Source organism: Euphorbia lathyris, chromosome 7 (genome assembly GCF_963576675.1).
Source record: "Euphorbia lathyris chromosome 7, ddEupLath1.1, whole genome shotgun sequence".
In the NCBI taxonomy this organism is placed as follows: Eukaryota; Viridiplantae; Streptophyta; class Magnoliopsida; order Malpighiales; family Euphorbiaceae; genus Euphorbia; species Euphorbia lathyris.
Genome location: NC_088916.1, coordinates 13,065,612 through 13,078,192, shown reverse-complemented (window position 1 = coordinate 13,078,192; position 12,581 = coordinate 13,065,612).

The following is a 12,581-nucleotide window of genomic DNA, read 5'->3' as shown; positions in this document are numbered from 1 at the left end:
CTTGCTTTTTGGAAAAACAGATTTTTCCAACAGCAAGCAACAGATACACCAAACGTACCCTTAATCTTTTTAAAAATTTTACATATCAACTAAAAAAAAATAGTTATAATCTCATAAGGATACCAACTGTGTTTTCGTTTTACTGTAATTAACATTAAGTGAAATTGATATAGAATTAATAATATTTATTAAGATAGTTATCAACTTTTGTTTTTAATATTTAACCAAACATAATAAATATTTTATAAAGTAAATGAATATACTTAAAAAAAATTTATTAAACATTTTCATACAATTTTACATGATGATAAGCACTTTGAAAAGTAAGTTTTTTTCGTAAAAAAAATTAACTATAGTTTGAAAATTTGATAAATAATATGCAATAATTTTTTTTAATGAAATGTGACAATTATTTTGAAATGGATGGAGTACTTATTAATTCGGATTTAATTATATTTTCAAAATATTATAATTTTAATCTTGAATTTAATGAGTGTGTCAGGAAACTCAATTCCCAAATATATGTTTGTAATTTGATTTTTCCATTGTTATCAGAACCGGACCGGATTTCTAATTGGATCACGGATCACTTGGTCGGACCGGATGACTCGGATTGGTCGGATCGGATGACGTTATAAATAAATAAATAAAATTTATATATATTAAATATATATATAATTAATTTAAAATTATTTTTATAATATATCCAAAACAAATTATAAACAACTCTTGGTTTGTTATTTCTTTTGGTCAATTTGAGGTTTAAATATATAACGGATACATAGAGTTTAGAATAAATTGAAATATGTCAGCTTATTCTATGCTATGAGGTCTTTTTAACGGTATTTTATAAACTAAAAACGGACAAGTGATGAATGAGTAATTGATGCTCGAAGAGAACTACTTGAAATGGTTTGGAAGAAAATAAAAGAAAATTATGCATTCTTATTCAACATAGGAAAGAAATGAGAATCTTAAATAGTTTATAAGCAAATGGACTTTACAAGCCTTTAACCAATTACTAGGAAAAATGCTCTCTCACGAGCAAGGGGTGTAGTTGAAGTACCATCGACGTGGATCATGCGAATATCACACCGTAATGAGACCTTTTAGACTCACGTACTTTTGCTAAAATTATATTTAATTAGAAAAAAAATCATTTATAAACGGATTCTTTTAACAAATTCTTGGGATTCACTAAAAAAAATTACTAGCTATCATATTAACTTACAAGAATCAAATTCTTTTATTTTATTGATTATGAGTAATAAATAAATGGAAATTACAATCAATTTTCACAACTCTATATAAGATTTGTATTAAAATAAAACCTAACACTTTGAGAACTAAAAAGAAACTTAATAAATTTGAGTATGTGAGAAATGAAAAATAAATATCACATATAGAATATGTGTTATTGGATTGTCTTTTATAGCGCGGATAATCTTTAATGTGATTTGAAGCGAAAATACGGATTACTACCACCTTTGTATTACTGGTCATGCTTCAACTACGTTGATATTAATTAGAAAAGGAAACGACCGATCTACAAACTATGATATTCTCATTGCATCCCGAGTAAGCAAGATTCCATCCTACCTTAGTAGGATTCTCTGATTTCATATCACATCTTTACAACTTATGTATTGCTGAAAAATAACAATTAATTTGTATGTTTTTCACCTGCTTTTCTTTGAATTTATGGATTTTTATTCAGAATAATGCTTCAAAAGAATATTATTTCTTTCCAATATCTCAATTAGAAATTATTTTCCGAGTAGTACTAGGTTAAATAGGGTGAAGTTGGACGACGGCGACTTCAAAATTGTAAAGAAGTCAGACGAAGTTCATCTGACTTATTTACAAAAAGCGTCACCCAAGCATTTAAACTTGGTTACGCTTCCTAAGAGATAAGTCGAATGAACTTCATCCGACTTCCTATCCAACCAAATAAATTATAACTACTCAAAGTCTTTATCTTCTTTTCTCTATGTTTATACCAACTTTATAATCAACAAGGAAGTCAAATGAACTTCATTCGACCGGCTTTCTTGTAACTTGAAATTTGATGAAGTTAATTCGAAATCTCTCTTAGAAAATATTACATATTTTGTGAAGAAATCGGACAAATTTCGCTGATTCCTTTACAGTCTTAAAATTGGACAAACTTCATCCGACTTCAAACATTTTTTAACCGGCTTGTATAAAAGGAATAATGCTAATTTGAAGCAGAGTAAAATAAAAATCCCTATTTCTTGATATTCTTTAATGATTTTATCACATTTAATCTCTAATTTTAACTTTTTGCGTAAATAAAATTATTTTACCCCAATATAAAAGCAGAGAATTTTGATTTTTTTTTTCCTAATCCCTTATCCTTAGTACAAAGATTTTTATTTTTCTTAATTGAATTGTATTTCATTTTTTAAACAATATAACCTTTTCCCTTTTTTTTAAACTAAAATTCGGGAGTTATAAAATATAATTGGGGGCCAGGGCCATTAAAATATGGGTTAAGGTGCAAAAATATCCCTAAGGATTTAGGTCAGGAGCAATTTTACCCCCTAACGTCTAAAATTGTGCAATTTTACTCCTAACATTGGAAGCTAAGAGCAATTTTACCCTTAACGTTAATAAATTGAGTCAATTTGAGAAATAATTCATTAAACTGTCTTATCGGTCATGAATCTTGTTATCTACAATTCATACGTGTGTCATTTTATCAGTAACAAATCACAAACATTCATTGGGATGTAAAAAAAATAAAAAAAAATATACTGTCTTTTTTTGTACGGATTAGACAAAAAAAAAATTCAAAAAATCCACCGAATTTATAAATATTAATCTCAAATTCTATTATTAAATTATAAAAAAACATGAAATCCTTTTTTAGAACGAATTATTATGCAATTGGTGCATAATAATGAACAAAAATATCTGTGTTTTATAATAGTGTCTGGAATTAACCCAATCTATCAACGTTAGGGGTAAAATTGCTCTTGGCTTCCAACGTTATGGGTAAAAGTGTATCATTTTAGACGTTAAGAGTAAAATTACTTATGGTCCAAAACGTTAGGAGTATTTTTACATCTTAACCCTTAAAATATTCATGTACCAAGACTATAAGATTAAAATTTTATATATTTAAAATATTCATGTACAGGTCTGGTTTATAAGGGTTTGCTCTAGTATTTTGTTATGGACCCGTTTAGCTCGTCCCCGTTTTACACCCTTCCATCTTCGTGTTCAAGTTGTTGACCAACCACCCCTTTCTGTTTCTTTTTTCATTTCTTTTTCGTAATGACAATTTAATAAGTGATTCGGGATATGAAGAGGGCCCATTCGGGCAGGTGGGCTTTTGGCCCAAGCAACCTCTATAAAAACACACCTCACATTGAAGGAAGGGGGAGGTAATCACTAAAAACCATTTTTGACATCTTACTTTGAATAGTTTCTTGGACCTCTGACTGTCTTGCTCGTCGGAGTATCTGCAGGGACCATTCCCGGCGCAGGGACGATCAGTCGGCAAGCTAAAGCCTCTTTCCGAAGACCCGGATCACGGTGTTCACATACCTAATTATTTGGTGCGGTGAAGGTGGACTACGAGTGACCCCGGATCTTCAGCCAAGATGGAGACCCCAAATGACCCGACGCCAACGGCACTGCGAGAAGCTGGAGCAACTAGTTCCGTAACACACGCCGGTGGCGTGGGCATGAACGCTCCAATATCCCCCAGAAATCTTGGGCCGTTATTGGAGGAGGTAGGCCCGGAGGAGGAGGCGACCTTTAACGCCACTCAACTCCTCAGTGCAGTACAAGGTTTTCAGACGACGCAGGCCGTGCACACGGCGGCTCAAATGAAGATCATCGACCAGCAGAGAAGCCTACAGGAGGAAAACGCTAAGATTTGGCAGTACCTCAAAGAAGCAGCGGAACTACAGAGGGAAGGAGCTGCCCCGGAAGAAGTGATCATAGTAGGAAAAGGAGCCACAACCGCAGTCGCCGGAGAAGGCGAGGATCGAGGAGCTGGAGCCACGGCCGCGAGCAGCGAGGAGCTGTTGGAGCTGAAGATCCAGCGTTTCCTTGACAAAAGGGCGCTCGGGGGTGTAATGGGAGGCAGCGTTACATCCAGCAAAACGTCGTTGGTGCAGAGAATTATCGAAAAGAGATTTCCGCGTGACTGGAAAGCTCCTCGACTGGCCCAGTACTCCGGGACCGAGGACCCCAACGATCATGTGGCGTCATTTATGAGTACTATAAATTTGTACTCGAAAGACGAGGACATCATGTACAAGGTCTTCCCCACCACTCTCTCCTCCAGCGCGCAGGAGTGGTATCGGGGACTTGCCCCAGAATCTATTGATTCGTTTGATCTCTTGAAAGACCTTTTTCTCTCTCGGTTTGCCGCAGCGGCGAAGGTTAGGAAAATCAGTTCGGACCTCAACGGCCTTAAGCAGCGAACGACTGAGCCTCTGCGCAATTTCCTATCAAGGTTCCATCACATGGCATCGCAAGTCAAGGGTCTCAACCTGGAAGTGGCCCACGATGCCTTAGCAAAAGGGACCACCTGCGAGCCTCTCAAGCAGAAGTGTTTCCGAAAAATGCCCAGGTCCTTCGAAGAGCTGATGACTATGGCACAGACCTTTGTCCGGTACGATGACTGTGACCGACCGGCCAGTTATAAGGAAACTGAGAAGGATAAGGCCAAGGGCGACGCACAGAAGCAAGAAAGGAGCAGAGCAGTCCCGGAGTCGCGTGAGGATGTCCGGGTCCGCAGAGAGGCTCCAATGCCCTATCCCACTCGGGCCGAGCGCTCCCACCCAGAGCGAAGAGGGGATCGGTCCAGGGGCAAGGAGGTCCATTACGCCCACTCAACATCAGCCACGCCGATATGCGCAGCAGCTCCCGGTCAGTGAGAAGGGCAAGACCCGAGCAGAGAAGGAGTACTGCAAGTATCACAGGTCCTCCGGACATTCTACAGACAACTGTTTTCAACTACAGAAGGAAGTCGAGCGAATCACGGAGCAGGGGGCTCCGCCCAGGTCGGGCAGGCAAAGGGAGCAAAGCCGGAAGCAGCGGGAGACGGGGCGGGAAGAGGAATCAAAGAAACCAAGATACCAAGGGGAGATACACGTGATCAGGGAGGGAGCGCCGGCTTTCCTCGCACGGCCTGACGGCTCCCGAAAGAGGAAGGCAAGCGGGCAGACATTGACACTACAACCCCCACTCCGGACTAGTCACTCGGAAGCACTTGTGGTCACCATGAGCATAGCAGGTTTCAAAACTCATCGGGTACTGGTTGACACCGGGAGTTCGGTGAATCTTCTCACGTGGTCGGCCCTCCGCGCTATGAAAAATACTCGCACTGCCCTCCTGGCATGGACTTTCCCTCTGGTCGGTCTATCAGAAATCGAGGTGCCAGTAAAAGGAGTCATCTCACTGCCGACTAGTTTGGCCGAAGAAGTTGAGGGGACCGAGCAAGCCGTGGAATGGGTGATGGTCGACATCCCCCTGGCTTACAATGCCATTATCGGTAGGCCACTCCTAGCCGCGCTGAGGGCCACGGTGGATATCTCCGAGTTGTGCCTGACATTTCCCTCTCCTCGTGGAAAGATCATTATCCAGGGGGACCGATTGGTGGCCAAAAAGCTGCAGTGGGAGGCGACTCAACCTCGAGCAACGCTCTACCTAGAAGACGGGCTGATGGACATAAGGGGATACAATCCCGTACCTATTGAGCCTGTCGCGGATTGTATCCTCAGAGACGGCATGATGGTAAAAATGGGAACGAAGCTCACTTCCCCGGTAGCTGAGGAGATCAAGGCCGTTTTGGAAGAGCATTCAGATGTGTTCGCATGGCGCACCGAAGACATCACGGGGGTCGCACCTGAAAGCGCAATGCACAAGCTAAATATCGACCCATCCGTCGAACCCGTCAAGCAGAAGATGAGAGTGCAAGCAAAAGATAAACAGGCGGCAGTAAAGCAAGAGATCGACAAGCTCCTAGCTGTAAAATTTATCCGGGAGGTGAACTATCCGGACTGGCTTTCTAATGTCGTACTTGTAAAGAAAGCCAGCGGAAAGTACCGTATGTGTGTAGATTTCACCAATGTCAATAAAGCTTACCCCAAGGATTCTTATCCGCTGCCTAACATAGATCAACTCCTTGATCTGATGGCTGGTCGAAAGATCTTGTCATAATTTGATGCCATCGCAGGTTTCCAGCAGATCCCTTTGGACCTTGCCGACGCCGAAAAGACCTCATTCATCACACACGAAGGAACTTATTGCTATAATGTCATGCCGTTCGGTTTAAAAAACGCGGGGGCCATATACCAGCGATTGGTGGATAAGATGTTCGCTCACCTCATCGGGAAGACCGTGCAGGTCTATATTGACGATATGGTGGTCCTAAGCTCCGAGGAAGCTGACCATTCGCGAGATTTAGCGGAAGTACTCAAGATCTTCAGAGCCTATAACCTCAAGCTCAACCCTGAGAAGTGTTTTTTCGGAATTCGCAGCGGAAAGTTCTTGGGATGTGTAATATCGGAAAAAGGCATAGAGCCTAACCCCGCAAAAATAGAGGCCATTTTAGCAATGGAGCCACCACGCGACCTGCAGGGCGTGCAGAGGCTCAATGGAAGGATCATCGCCTTGGGACGTTTCATCTCTTGCTCGGCTCAGCGATGTCTCCCATTCTATAAAGCGATCAAGAAGGAGCACCCCTTTAGGTGGTCGACTGACTGTCAGGCCGCATTCAGCGCCATAAAAACTTTCCTCGCAGCTCCCCCCTACTCTCGGCGCCAAAACCTGAGCGGGATATTCACTTGTATTTCACCATTTCAAATGAAACGGTAGCCGTCGTCTTAACTCAGGAGGAAGGGGCGGAACTGTTTCCGATATATTTCTTGAGCAGGGTACTGAAGGGAGCTGAAATCAGGTACTCCGAGGTGGAAAAGGCTTTATTCGCCATCACTCAAGCCTCAGAGCGCCTGAGACCATATTTTCAAGCACACACGGTAATTGTCAAGACAAATTATCCGCTGAGAAGGGTCGTGCAGAGGCCGGAGGTTTCCGGACGCATCACAAATTGGTCGGTTCGTCTCTCCCAGTTCGACATCCGTTTTGAGCCCAAAACGACAATCAAGGCTCAGGCCTTATCCGACTTCATTGTCGAATTCTCCGGCCACGTAAACACCAAGCTTGAGATGACACCGTCTCTTTCGGGCGATATCTGGACTATGAGCGTTGATGGGTCATGTGCCCCGGGGAGGGCAGGTGCCGGGGTAGCAATTCAAGGGCCCGATAACCTCCGTTTGCGATATGCCGTCCGGCTGAATTTCCCGATTACCAACAATCAAGCCGAATATGAGGCCCTCATCGCTGCCCTCCGACTATCGAAGGCAATGGTCACCGGAAGCGTGACAATATGCTCGGACTCGAAATTGGTAGTCAGCCATGTCAGCGGAGCTTATCAAGCAAAGGACCCCATAATGTGTCAATACTTGACCCTCGCCACATCCCTGCTCAATGATGTGAAGAGCAGAGGTGTAACCCTGCACCTGGTGTTGGTCCCGCGAGAAGAAAACAAGGAGCCTGACGCTATCGCTGCTCTTGCAGCAGGGGAACAATCTAGTGACCCGCTCACCTTTATTGAGAGTGCAAGCGCCCCGGCTTTTCACACTCAAACTCTGTTATCAATTCACTCCGAGGAGGTTACGCAAGGAGGATGGAGAGGCCCGATTATCGAGTACCTTCAGGACGGGACTCTTCCAGCAGTTCGGGCAGCGGCGTCATTGATTGTCCGATGTTCTTGGCGTTATGCATTACAGAATGGCTTGCTCTACCGCAAATCAGCCACGCACCCCTGGTTGCGTTGTACATCTAAGAAAGAAGGAGATCACTGCCTGAAGGAAAATCACCAAGGTGTCTACGGCTCGCACCAAGGAGCCCGAACCATTGCGAGGAAGGCCCGGCTCCAGGGGTTTTACTGGCAGACCATGGACTCCGACGCAACGCGTTTGGTCCGCAGTTGTCAGGCTTGTCAACTACACGCCAATATTCATCACACCCCAGCGGCCCCATTCAAGGGTATCATCACTCCATGGCCTTTCGCAGTATGGGGCATTGACCTGCTCGGCCTTTTCCCAATGGCTTCAGCGCAAAAACGCTTCGTGGTCGTGGCAGTCGATCATTTCACCAAATGGATTGAGGCTGAAGCACTAGCCAAGATAACCGCTAGCAACGTCATCAACTTTCTCAAGCGAGCTATCATTTACCGTTTTGGGGTCCCCCATTCGTTCATCACCGATAACGGGAAGCAATTCGACTGTGGCCAGTTTCGCGATTTTTGCGCAGACTGGGGAATCAAAGGCCGATACACATTGGTCGCTCACCCTCAGAGCAACGGCCTAACAGAAGTAAGCAACCGCACGCTCCTTCGAGGGATCAAAGCACGATTAACCGATCAGGGCAGGGGGTGGCCCGATCATATTGCGGCAATCTTATGGTCATACTGAACCACCCCGCACACTGGGACTGGGCGCACTCCCTTTTTCCTCGCTTACGGGTCAGAGGCGATGGCACCATCTGAAGTCATTTTCTGATCTCCTCGACAGGTAGATTACGAAGAGCGCGACAATAATGCAGAGCTACAAGAAGCCAGTGACAGACTTGAAGAAGAGCGCCTTAACGCCCTGTTGCACATTACGACCCATAAGTAGAATATGGCGCGATATCATGATAGAAGGGTTCGCCCACGCATGTTTCAGGTCGGGGACCTGGTGCTCCGAGACGCCGCGGCTGCGTAGTCTCCTTTGGCCCAGGGAAAGCTCGGCCAATCATGGGAGGGTCCGTACAAAATCGACACTGTTCTCCACAATGGAGCTTATAGAATTGCCTCTCTCGAGGGGGTAGTTTATGACAATAGCTGGAATGTCCAAACGTTAAAAAGATATTATCAATAATATGCGAACTACGTTTCATAAGGCAAGGGATAAAACTAATCAACAACTCCAGGCGCTCAGAACCCTAATGTGTTCTCCGCCAATCAAGCATTCGAAATGCTCGTCGGATAGGCTCTTCGATCAAATCGAACGCCTCCCTCATCGTCTAACTCACTTAGTTAACGATTCTAGGCGCCCAGAACCCTAATGTGTTCCCCGCCAATCAAGCATTCGAAATGCTCCTCGGATAGGCTCTTCGATCAAATCGAACGCCTCCCTCATCGTCTAACTCACTTAGTTAACGATTTTAGGTGCCCAGAACCCTAATGTGTTCTCCGCCAATCAAGCATTCGAAATGCTCCTCGGATAGGCTCTTCGATCAAATCGAACGCCTCCCTCATCGTCTAACTCACTTAGTTAACGATTTTAGGCGCCCAGAACCCTAATGTGTTCTCCGCCAATCAAGCATTCGAAATGCTCCTCGGATAGGCTCTTTGATCAAATCGAACGCCTCCCTCATCGTCTAACTCACTTAGTTAACGATTCTAGGCGCCCAGAACCCTAATGTGTTCTCCGCCAATCAAGCATTCGAAATGCTCCTCGGATAGGCTCTTCGATCAAATCGAACGCCTCCCTCATCGTCTAACTCACTTAGTTAACGATTCTAGGCGCCCAGAACCCTAATGTGTTCTCCACCAATCAAGCATTCGAAATGCTCCTCGGATAGGCTCTTCGATCAAATCGAATGCCTCCCTCATCGTCTAACTCACTTAGTTAACGATTCTAGGCGCCCAGAACCCTAATGTGTTCTCCGCCAATCAAGCATTCGAAATGCTCCTCGGATAGGCTCTTCGATCAAATCGAACGCCTCCCTCATCGTCTAACTCACTTAGTTAACGATTTTAGGCGCCTAGAACCCTCATGTGTTCTCCGCCAATCAAGCATTCGAAATGCTCATCGGATAGGCTCTTCGATCAAATCGAATGCCTCCCTCATCGTCTAACTCACTTAGTTAATGATTCTAGGCGCCCAGAACCCTAATGTGTTCTCCGCCAATCAAGCATTCGAAATGCTCCTCGGATAGGCTCTTCGATCAAATCGAACGCCTCCCTCATCGTCTAACTCACTTAGTTAACGATTCTAGGCGCCCAGAACCCTAATGTGTTCTCCGCCAATCAAGCATTCGGAATGCTCGTCGGACAGGCTGTTCGATCAAATCGAACGCCTCCCTCATCGTCTAACTCACTTAGTTAACGATTCTAGGTACTAAGAACCCTAACGTGTTCTCCGACAACCAAGCGTTCGGAACGCTCACAAGACAGGCTCTTCGATCAAATCGAACGCCTCCCTCATCATCTAACTCACTTAACAAGTTCTAGGTGTTCAGAACACCATCTCATAAAGAGCACCAAAAATAAAGCAATTCAAAAAGAGCACAGAGCAAACATGAAATTAGAAACAAGTTCTCCAACTACCGATAAGATTCTTTCATCTAAAGCAAGGAATACATAAAAGACAAATCAAAGGCTATACGAACACAGTACAAACAAGCTGCTCAGAAAGGTTTCGGACGGTCAGGGTCCGGTATTTCCTCCTCGTCCATCAGGTCCTGATACATCGCCCTCCAGTCCACACACTCATCAGTGTTATGACCATTTTGCCTATGATACAGACAGGCTTTGCCCACATGAGTCACACGATGGTTAGGATTAGCCGGAACGGGACCCAGGCTACCTTTCCTCGCAAATTCCAGGAAGACTACACTTCGCGGTTTGAGAGGGTCAACAAAAGTCGTCCCATAAGGACGTGAGGGGGAAGCATGGCGCCCTACCCGATGATACTCCACCTCATGAGGCAGATTCAACACCCTTTCCATCTCATCCGCTAAAAGCCTCTTAATCCAAGAAGGATGTGGGTTGAGTACCGGGGCGACAGTCTCGTCAGGAAGAAGGTACCCGATGCCTTCGTAAGACCAAGTTTTCTTTTCCGTTGATGAATGTGCGCTGACAGCAACCTCGTAAGAATCAGTAACGGATCCGGTGTACGGCATGGAAGTCTCATTCTCCACTCTTCTCTTCTGCGGAGCCAAATCACGGTTCAGCCAAATAGGGGACGAGTACCTCACTTTTCTCTCTGCATCAATCTCCTCGGACGGAGGGCAATAAACATAAGGATGCGGCATCGCCGATATGGCTTTCTGAACTTCGAGCACCCGAGCAGGATCAACAACATCCCGAAGTGACATTTTCTAAAGAAACTTAGAAAAAAGAGAGAGCAGAGAAGGAAACACAAATTGCCATTTCATACCACAGCAATCCGACCCCTTTTTATAGCAGGTCGAGGAAAAGACATGAAAGACTGCACAATGCACAAACAATCACATCAAGCAGATAAAACATTATTAGATACAAAAAGATATCCCAAAGAAGATCCAAAGTGTACGAAGTCATCATTACATCTAAAAAATCAAAAAGCAAACTCCCTATTACTTCTTAAACCGACTGCAAAATTCAACAGCTTTCGCCTGAGCAGCTTTGTCGTAGATATTCGGAGCGAAGATCACCTCCGGGGGAACATTGTAACCCGCAGAGTGAGCTGCGGTAATCAGCATCATCCGATCTAATTTCACTAATTTCTCCTCGCGTTGACCTGCCAGAGCACGAAGATCGGCGACCTCTTTGCGCGCAGCCTCCAGTTGTCGCATAAGAGACTCGTTCTCCTCGACCAGCTCCACCGAGCGTTTCGTCTTCTCCTTCACAATCCCCACCACATGACGAGTCCACCCGACTGCCATCTTCAACAACACCTGATACGCGCAGATCTCCTCGACATCCTTCTTCAAACGCTGCGAAAGTTCCACCCGGCCGGCAGTTTCTACCTTCAGCTTCTCCGACAACACCACTATCTCAGCTTCACGATGATCTAAAATTTCCCGAGCAGTTATCAGCTTTTGGTTCGCCTCCTCAAGATCTCTGACAGATCTTCACAGACCCGCTTCCATATCGCGAAAAGAGTTTTCATCATTAACACACATATCGAACACCCGAGTTGCATTTTGAATTGACTGCGTGAAAGAATGAAAGTAAAGATAAGGCACAACAAAAATCGAAGCACTCGATACAAACAAAAACGAACAATAGAGCTCACCACGCCAAGAGCCGATAGGGTCTCTAAACCCAAGTTCATTTTTGAAACACCATCCATCCGCTGTTGCTCACCAGGAACCCGGGCCACGCGGGCCATTGCACGAGCCAGGTCGGAGGTCATCATATCAGAATGCACTGACAGATCCATCACATACTCATTGAACTTGACAATTTTCATCTCCATTCTCTTCACCATTTCCGGATGATCCCGTATCCGATCCGTCACATCCGTTGACATTTGATTGGCACCATCAGAGGAAAGTTTCTCCCCGCCTTCGCTAGCACCAGCAATTACTTCCTCAGCATCTCTCTCTCCGGCTACATCTTCAACAACGGTTTTTTCAGCGTCCCTTTTTCTTTTCCGAGCAACCATCCCATGGTTGGGACTACCAGATCCCTCTTCGCCCAACTCAATCATCTCCACCCCTCCCGTCGGCTCCTCAACAGCCGGGACAGTTACAGGTTTCCCCTGAGGGACATCAACCTCCCC